This window comes from Stomoxys calcitrans, chromosome 3 (assembly GCF_963082655.1).
Source record: "Stomoxys calcitrans chromosome 3, idStoCalc2.1, whole genome shotgun sequence".
Lineage (NCBI taxonomy): Eukaryota > Metazoa > Arthropoda > Insecta > Diptera > Muscidae > Stomoxys > Stomoxys calcitrans.
In genome coordinates, this window is record NC_081554.1 from 99,753,836 (window position 1) to 99,762,920 (window position 9,085).

The 9,085-nt window shown below is 37.1% G+C and overlaps 1 long non-coding RNA gene across 1 annotated transcript; it reads left to right on the forward strand.

The window, feature by feature from the left end:
* Positions 1-5,677: 5,677 nt before the first annotated feature.
* LOC131996408 (uncharacterized) lies at positions 5,678-7,135 on the forward strand. Its single transcript, XR_009397842.1, has 3 exons — positions 5,678-6,150; positions 6,206-6,633; positions 6,710-7,135. It is a non-coding gene; the product is annotated as an uncharacterized LOC131996408 (long non-coding RNA).
* Positions 7,136-9,085: the final 1,950 nt, after the last annotated feature.

The window sequence follows — 9,085 nt, forward strand, 5'->3', positions numbered from 1 at the left end:
ATTTGGATGCCTTGGAGATGACAGCCCTCGTATCCATAATTTTTGCAGAGATTGGAAGAAGTAATTTTACTATCTTACTCGAACAAAGATACAAAGTCTGGAGAGCTACCGATTAAGCCACCGTGGATCACTCCGATGGATTTAGAATTTCTGATTAACAAAATTAAAAGTATTACATTTACATAGAAATTAAGAGTTTATTTTGCGCATCCAGTTTCCTACAAATGTTAACATAACTCATTGTAGAACAAACAATTTACAATTTTGGTTGCTGTGAGTTAAAATGTTAGATGTCCTTACAAAATGTTAGATGTCCACTGCTTGCTGTTTTGCTCGTATCTACGTTTAATTCCTTCGCTTTAGCAGTGGCCTGTAAAATAAATTGCACTTTGCGGCAATACTAATGAAAAAAGAGATAAATAGCGAAAGCATGGTTGGTGTCATTCTCTATAAAGAGCAGATTTAAGGATTTTGTAGGAAAGCGATTAGAATACACAATCTTCCGGCACTGTTGAGGTGTAATTTTTATGAGAAATATTATTTTTCAGGTTAAGCATTTTATCTTTCACTAAAATGTTAGTTTCAAGCCTTCTCCCAAATTGAATATCACAAAAGGTTTACCTAACTATATATTAGAGTTAACTTTATTTTTTACATGAATAAGATAAGTGTCCCCAAATTCGCAGTCTAAGCCAAAATTGGGCGAAATAATTCCTTTCCTTTTTAGGTTAAGCTCAGCTAGTTTTTTCTATATTTGTGCCCTACACCACTATTGTGGTACAGGGTATTATAACTTGGTGAATTAGTTTGTAACACCCAAAAGGAAGAGAGATAGACCCATTGATAAGTATACCGATCGTCTGTTTGTCTTTCTGTCCGTCTGCCTGTCCATGTTAATTTGTGTACAAATTACAGGTCGCAGTTTTCATCCGATCGTTTTCAAATTTGGTACAGGCAGATTCATCATATATATGTTCGTCTGATTTGCAGTAATACTGCAATAAAATGGTCATTTGTTAACCGATTTTCTGGAAATTTGGCAGGAAGGATTCTCTTACGAGAGCTATATCCAAATCTGTAATGTATGTATATCGCCCGATTTTCACTTCTAGAGCCATTGCAAGAGCATTTTTTGAACAATCTTGCAAAATTTTGCACAACGCTTTTCTCGAAAAGTATCCGGCGAGGTTCATCATATATATATTTATATATATATATATATATATATATATATATATATATATATATATATATATATATATATATATATATACATATATATATATATATATATATATATATATATATATATATATATATAAATATTATGATATGATATAAAAATATATATTTGATGAACCTCGCCGGATATATATATATATATATATATATATATATATAAAAATATTATGATATGATATAAATATATATATGATGAACCTCGCCGGATACTTTTCGAGAAAAGCGTTGTGCAAAATTTTGGCAAGATTGTTCAAAAAATGCTCTTGCAATGGCTCTAGAAGTGAAAATCGGGCGATATACATACATTACAGATTTGGATATAGCTCTCGTAAGAGAGCTTCCTGCCAAATTTCCAGAAAATCGGTTAACAAATGACCATTTTATTGCAGTATTACTGCAAATCAGACGAACATATATATGATGAATCTGCCTGTACCAAATTTGAAAACGATCGGATGAAAACTGCGACCTGTAATTTGTACACAAATTAACATGGACAGGCAGACGGACAGAAAGACAAACAGACGATCGGTATACTTATCAATGGGTCTATCTCTCTTCCTTTTGGGTGTTACAAACTAATTCACCAAGTTATAATACCCTGTACCACAATAGTGGTGTAGGGCACAAATATAGAAAAAACTAGCTGAGCTTAACCTAAAAAGGAAAGGAATTATTTCGCCCAATTTTGGCTTAGACTGCGAATTTGGGGACACTTATCTTATTCATGTAAAAAATAAAGTTAACTCTAATATATAGTTAGGTAAACCTTTTGTGATATTCAATTTGGGAGAAGGCTTGAAACTAACATTTTAGTAAAAGATAAAATGCTTAACCTGAAAAATAATATTTCTCATAAAAATTACACCTCAACAGTGCCGGAAGATTGTGTATTCTAATCGCTTTCCTACAAAATCCTTAAATCTGCTCTTTATAGAGAATGACACCAACCATGCTTTCGCTATTTATCTCTTTTTTCATTAGTATTGCCGCAAAGTGCAATTTATTTTACAGGCCACTGCTAAAGCGAAGGAATTAAACGTAGATACGAGCAAAACAGCAAGCAGTGGACATCTAACATTTTGTAAGGACATCTAACATTTTAACTCACAGCAACCAAAATTGTAAATTGTTTGTTCTACAATGAGTTATGTTAACATTTGTAGGAAACTGGATGCGCAAAATAAACTCTTAATTTCTATGTAAATGTAATACTTTTAATTTTGTTAATCAGAAATTCTAAATCCATCGGAGTGATCCACGGTGGCTTAATCGGTAGCTCTCCAGACTTTGTATCTTTGTTCGAGTAAGATAGTAAAATTACTTCTTCCAATCTCTGCAAAAATTATGGATACGAGGGCTGTCATCTCCAAGGCATCCAAATACCTTAGACCAGTTCTTTTTGCCAGCAAGATTCAAATGGTGCTCTCAGAAAAATGCTTGTAATATATATGAGTTAATTACATAATAAAAGTTAGTTCATGATCTTTACTTATGTTTAATTAAAAATGCATAAGAGGTTAGAAAATTTACTTTGTAAAAATAAAACTAACTTTTTTTGGGTATAGATCAAATAGTTAAAAACTCAGGTGGTGTTAGTAATTTTACTTAAACTTATTTCTATAGAAGCAATATGCCTTTACCAAGCATGGGTAAAGGCATATTGTCGTCGCCGAAACCTCTTCTGAAACATATTGCTGAATGAACTATTCAAAGAAATTTGGAATTTTAGTTCACTATATGTAACTAAAATGTTAAAAATTTGTATTTCTTGAGTGCACAATAATCATGCTCGGAAGTAAGCATAACTTATTAACTGTTAGTTAGTGTTTAACTAACTAACAAATATATTTTCTTCTATTATACCTTCCACCATAGGATGGGGGTATACCAATTTCGTCATTCTGTTTGTAACACCTCGAAATATGCGTCTAATACCCCATCAAGTATATATATTCTTGATCGTCATGTCATTTTAAGTCGATCTGGCCATGTTCGTCCGTCTGTATGCCGAAAGCACGCTAACTTTCGAAGGAGTAAAGCTAGCAGCTTTAAATTCTGCACAAATACTTTTTATCAGAGTAGGTCGGTTGGGATTGTGAATGAGCCATAATTTGTGTACAAATTACAGGTCGCAGTTTTCATCCGATCGTTTTCAAATTTGGTACAGGCAGATTCATCATATATATGTTCGTCTGATTTGCAGTAATACTGCAATAAAATGGTCATTTGTTAACCGATTTTCTGGAAATTTGCCAGGAAGGATTCTCTTACGAGAGCTATATCCAAATCTGGCGGTGTGCCATCAGACTCACTTAGACGTTTTCGTCCATTGTGATACCACTGGAACAGAAGAAGGAAGATGCCTTCTAGTACCTACAGTTTAGCCATCCTGATCGCCTTAAAAAGCCCAAAAACTTGCGAATTCTCACATCCGCTATATAAGGCAGGCTCTCAAAGCAATGAGAACCTAAAGTGGAACTCCTTCTGACCGCTAGTGCTGGACACACACAGAAGGTGTTCTATAGTCTCTTATTCTTCGATGTCCTCACAGCTTCTGCAGAGGTTGTTGCTGACAACCTTTAGTCTGTCTGCATGTTTTCCGATTAGACAGTGACCTGTCATGACGGACACACTGACTGAGACGCAGTAGACCTCTTTAAGTCTAGATTAGGCCACATAGTTTTGGAATGCTCACAGCCCCCTCTTTGTGACAATTTATCTTTCGTTGTCCTTCGGGCCTGGTCCTGAAAACTTAGCTTACATGTCGCTAGGGGCATACCCACAGATTCCAGCATCCCTTGAATATGTAGGGTAGTTCCTAGTCTCGCAAGCTTATCCGCTTTACAATTCCCTGGGATATCTCTGTGGCCCTTCCCCAAAACAGGTGAATTTTTAACTGTTTAACCATCTCGTTGAGTGATCTGCAAAAATCGAGTGCGGTTTTATAGAAATACGTTCTCCAGGTATTTAATGGCTACCTGGCTGTCTGAGAATGTCAATCATCGTAATGACATTATATCTTTGCCATTCCACCACTTCCTTAATTGTAAAGATCTCTGCTTGATACACACTGCAGTGCTCGGGTAACCTTTTCGATATGACCAGTTCTAGATCTTTAGAGTACACCCCAAAGCCCACCTGGTTGTCTAGTTTGGAACCATCCATATAGAAGTCTATGTAATTTCTGTTAACCGGGATATCGTAGTTCCGATCGGTTCTATCAGGAATAGTGGTACAGTAATTTTTATCAAAAAGCGGCTCAGGTAGAATGTAATCCACACTGCCTGGAACATCGGATATTGTATCAAGGATAACACAGTGTCCGAAGCCGCCACATGACCAATGAGAAAGCTCCCCTAACCTCACGGCAGTGGTCGCTGCAATTTGGTGCATCAATTTAGTGCATCAGATGGTGTCGTGCTCAGTGCGGCTGTGATGCACAAACGAGCCATCCTTTGTATCCGGTTAAGTATTGAGGAGAAGGTGGACTTTTGAAGCGCCGTCCACCAGACCACAACACCATATAGCATTATAGGTTTGACTACTGCAGTATATACCCAATGCATGACACGTGGTCAAAACCCCCAACTTTTGCCAATGACTCTCTCGCAGGTGTATAGGGCAAGAGTTGCCTTTCTTGCCCTTTCCAAAATGTTGGATTTGAAGTTCAATTTCCTGTCCAGCAAAATACCCAGGTATTTTGTGCTTTCTGTAAATAGAACATTCTCTCCTGCGAAGGAGACAGGTGTCACTGTAGGCAACTTGTATCTCCTGCTGAAAAGAACTACTTCTGTCTTGCACGGATTTATACCTAGAACACTTTCGGTAGCCCACTTTGCTGTTGCACGTAAAGCTTCCTGAAGTATATCTCTCAGAGTGCTGGGAGACTTTCCCCTAACCGCTATTGCCACGTCATCAGCATACGCGACCACTTTTACGCCAATATTCTCTATTCTCTACTTTGGAATAGTAGAGGACACAGTACACCTCCTTAAGGTGTTCCTCTGCTGACCAATCCTTTTAGATCCACAGATCCAAGCCTGCCGTAATGCATCTTTTAGTAAGTTAATAATAAATTTTCTTACGGTAGAGTTGATGCCTAGAAACTCCAACACCTTCATGATTGACGTTGGTTTTACATTATTGAAAGCACCTTCATTGTCAATTGACAGCGAGAGAACTCTCTATGTATACGACTAGGTCGTGAAGGGCTTTTACTATATACATGCTGCTGCCGCGAAAGGCGATCTCCAGGGATCTTTGCCCTAAGATATGTTTCTATTAACTTCTCAAAAGACTTCAGCATAAGGATGACAGACTAATAGGACGAAAATCTTTCGACTTCGTATAGTAGGGTTTTCCTGCTTTCGGAATAAAAATTACCTTTGTGTTATTTGTCATAGAAAATTTGAATTATATATTTTATCAAGGTCGGATGCAACAGTGGTGAGACAGGGAGACAGTGGAGCATATCTGGCATCACTTTATCTGCCTTTCGACTCCGACACCGCCACCAACGTCGGAGCTGCAACGGCTGGTGAGAAAAGCAAAACAGACAGGAAACGAGGTGTTAATAGGGTGCGATGCGAACTCTCACCACATTTCGTGGGGTAGCACCAACACTAATAAGCGGGCCCAAGCCCTGGCATGTGACGATGTATTCCGAAAATCTGATCGAATCGAAAATCTGAAACGGGAGACATAGGACCACGAGCTCACTTATGTAAAATCGGTGCGGCAAGTGATAGCATGTGTAGGGCATGCAGGGAAGATGATGAGACGTTGGAGCATTTCCTTTGTCATTGCCCGGCTTTCGCGTCCAACAGCTAGCAGTACTTAGGTGGAGACACAATATCAGACATGAACCAACTCAAGGAAGTGGCATTAAAAACAATTAAGGATTTTGTAAGTAGCACGAAATTCCTAACTTAAAATTTTCTTTTTAGAGGTTACTTTATAGTTTTTAGAGCTCACAACAAGCCGATTACTGGTTTAGGTGTATGTCCATAGTGGCATGGGGCGGATTAATGTCTGCACACTCTTTTCAATCTAACCTAATCTAAGTTGAAGGTCACGGATTTTGGAAGAACACATAACAGAACACTGCGTGCAAAATTCAGCCAAATAGGAGAACAATTGCCGCATCGAGGGGCTCAAGATGTCAAAACAGGAGATCGTTTCGTATGAGAGCTATACCCAAGTCGAACCGATATGGTCCATTGGCAATCCTCAAAGACCTACATCAAGAATAAGTATATGTGCAAAACTTCAACCGCATATCGTTATTCGTTCGACGGCTATCGTGATTTCGTCAAACGGTCGGACGAACGAACATAGCTAGATCGACTTTGAATGTCAAGACGGTTCAGCATATATATACTTTATGAGGTTGCAAATAAATTTTTCGAGGAATGACTAGATTAGTGAGCCATAATTTTTCTAAGTATATTATAATTACTTTTAGGATCTGAAGGCCGAATCTGATATCTTGATTCCGCAGTCCAAAAACCTCAAATCTTGTCTGTTTGAATGTTATGTCGATTGGATAATATGGGACACAAATGAATGGTTTAGGAATGTAGATTACCAATTTGATAATAATTTATGAGCAGCCGCCCACCCTCAAAAATCCCCCAAATGGACATATAGACAACCCAGGGCGATATTGGTGTCAACAATACCAATTCCTTTAATATATAAAAATTAATTTGCTATGTGCTCGGTATAGATTCAAAAGCGGCAAAAAATTAATATCCAAGGCAAATATAATGGAATGAAATAAACAAACAAATCTTGCATTGAGTTCGGCTGGGCCGCACCTTATATACTCTCCATCAATGATGGCATTAGTCAAGCTCTTCAAATGGCTTTTTTTTTTTAAAAAAAGACAAAATCGGCTTTTATGGATGTTACATGTATGTAAAAAGTCATAACAAAACACCATGTCCCACCAAAATTACAGCTATATCTTAAAATAATTTCGCCCTCTAGAGGTTGAAGAAGTCAAATCAGAGGATCGGTTTATCAGGCGATGGAGCTATATGGATCATAATACTTACCATGAATGTTTAAAGTCGTAACAAAACACCACTTGCACAATTTTAGCCTAATTGGATAATCACTATGCTTTCTTGGGTCTTTAGAAGTAAATTCGCAAGATCAGTTAATATAAAAGCAACTGCAACATGGAGGCCACCGTAGCACAGTGGTTAGTCCCATTTAATGCTGGCGACTATTGGGAGGTACTATGCCATTTTAAAATTTCTCCCTAAAGAGACACGCCGTTCGCCTTATCATTCAGCTTAAACATAATTGAACAGCACTCATTGATATGTGAGAATTTTGCTCTTCGTGCTTTAATTAATGTTTATGGGCAAATTTGTATATCTAAATCGACTTCTATGAAATTTACCAGTTTTTAGTGAATCCATCATCCCAAATTTCATGATCGCCAAACAAATGATTGCAATTTGGACTGAAATATTCTGGCGAATATATATGCATATGGGTGTTATATCCAAGTCTGAAACAATTTTATTGTGTTGCAGTTGGCGTCAACTCGAAGCAAAAGAAAAATTACTGTGCAAAAATTCGAGGACGATCAGATGAAAATTGCGATCTGCATTTTTTGTACAAATTCACAAGGACAGACATAGGAAAAGCGATTCTGTGTCGACTGGTACACTTATCAATGGATCTGTCTCTTTTTCTTCTGGGTGTTACAAACAAATGCGCTTAGTAATGGTATCCACAGCAGTGGTGGACTCGTAGAGTATAATAAATATGATATGATTTATTCCAATTATAATATAATCGGCTTTAGATAATTATCCATTGTATGGTTAGTCCTCTTATCATTTAGTTGGCATGAAAGTTTTAATCCACTGTTGAAAAAAAAAACACTTTTACACTATTTATGTTTTATTTGGGCTAAACCTTTTTTGTAATAGGCATTTTTCTCACTTTTGGAGGGAAGTCGAAAACTACCTTTCTGACATCCAACAAATTGTGATACGAACAATTTTCATTTTGCATTTCTTTGCTATGACGAGACCTAACTGGCCAGCAACGTCCAACAAAACTTCGTGATTAAGTTGTGGTTCTCGGAAAAGAAGATGGATGGGTGTGTTAGGTAAGTCCTTAGAAATTACCTATTTCTACTCGCTAGCCTAATTGTTTGAGTGCTGTTGAAAGGTTGACATGCAACAATCACTCTTGTTTCGTGATTATTAAAGTGGTTAGACCCATTTGTACACATAGTTAAGCCAGTATAACACAACCTTCTTTTATATTTCGAAAATGTTAATTCATCCCTCGTTATGGGCCCAGGTTGTTAACTGGATTAATTGGTGGCATTCTAAGCAAATTCATAGCAATGTTTTTTTTCCTTCTCTTTACTTTTTTTCGCCCAGAATGCCATGAATTTTATGGCATAATTTTATTGGGAACGACTGCCAGCATGTGATTGATATAAATCATATTGCAAGACACTGGTCATGGACATAACTCGCCTTTACATAATTAAATAATGGTGGAGCATTTAATATGTTTACACCCTCCAGGAGAAAGAAATCCGTATCGCTATTCCGAGGAAATATGTCACGTTAAATGGGGACATAAATAACTGAAACAATTATAATTATGGCGTCCAGCAGTCTACAATTATCAGCTCAGTTTACTCCCAATACGAATGAGGCATGCATTTTATATGAATTTTAAAACAAAATTATCATATATAGTATGAACAAATTGTTTGAGGTTTCGTGACTCTCATAGTGAGACTCAAATTGTTAACTATAAATTGGATTAAAACTCTAGCCAACACGTTTGCCGACCTATG